Genomic DNA, 941 nt, shown 5'->3' with positions numbered 1-941 from the left:
TGTTAAACATGGTAATACCTAGCATGTTTGTTTACCATGTGACAATATCAAATGTAAAGACCCATCTCATTTGACAGACACTTGACCCTCAACCTTGCGCGTTGTTACACTTGACACTTAAACTTGCGCGTTATTTTTTTGTTTTTTCGAACCGTTGAACCGAACCGAAACCCCGGTTCAAAGATCAAAAAAACCGCTTTGATGAACCAATCCAAAAGTGCAGAAACGGTTCGAACCACCGAACCGACAAAATTTTTCATCCGGTTCACGTCCCTGATTTTTACCTCGATTTTATTGGCTTGGGATGTAACTATGTAATAATGATGCGTCCAAAAGATGCAGCAATTTCCATTCTCAAGTTGCGTACTTACTGGCGGTCCGAATAAAAATTCTTTTAAATTCCGAATTGACTAATTGAAGATGGTGGGGCAAGGCCACATTTCATAAACCTCGTTTACTATTTTTTCAGCAAGAAGAAATTAGATAACACAAAAAAATTTAAGTACATAAATGCAAATAAATTAAAGAAAAAACTTTTCAATAAAACCACCACGCTTCTAACATCCTTAGGACCGGGTTGTAATGGAAGTAACTGACCGGAGTGAACTGTCTCATAACACTGGTTTACAGCAAAAATGTTCTATGGATGCACTATCCAATTCCCTTGTAGAGTTCCTCGGTGATTCCGAAAATCGAGATAATTTTTCCAATGGATAACTTTTCGAGATATATGCAATTTACGGTTATACAGCTTTAAAAAATAGTGGTTTCACTTAATCACGTATATCTTACGAACCAATTGAATAATTGTAATACGAGATGAAAGCAAATAAAATTCTCCATAAACCGTATATATGTATATAACTTTTTCCTCACCGTTTATGAGAAATTAATTAATCATTTCTGACAGGCTGACTGCCAAAACGTCAATTGCTTTGATA

This window comes from Rhagoletis zephyria, unplaced genomic scaffold (genome assembly GCF_001687245.7).
Source record: "Rhagoletis zephyria isolate East Lansing unplaced genomic scaffold, Rhagoletis_zephyria_1.1 Rzeph_scaffold_01114, whole genome shotgun sequence".
Lineage (NCBI taxonomy): Eukaryota > Metazoa > Arthropoda > Insecta > Diptera > Tephritidae > Rhagoletis > Rhagoletis zephyria.
This window is presented reverse-complemented; position numbering follows the sequence as displayed.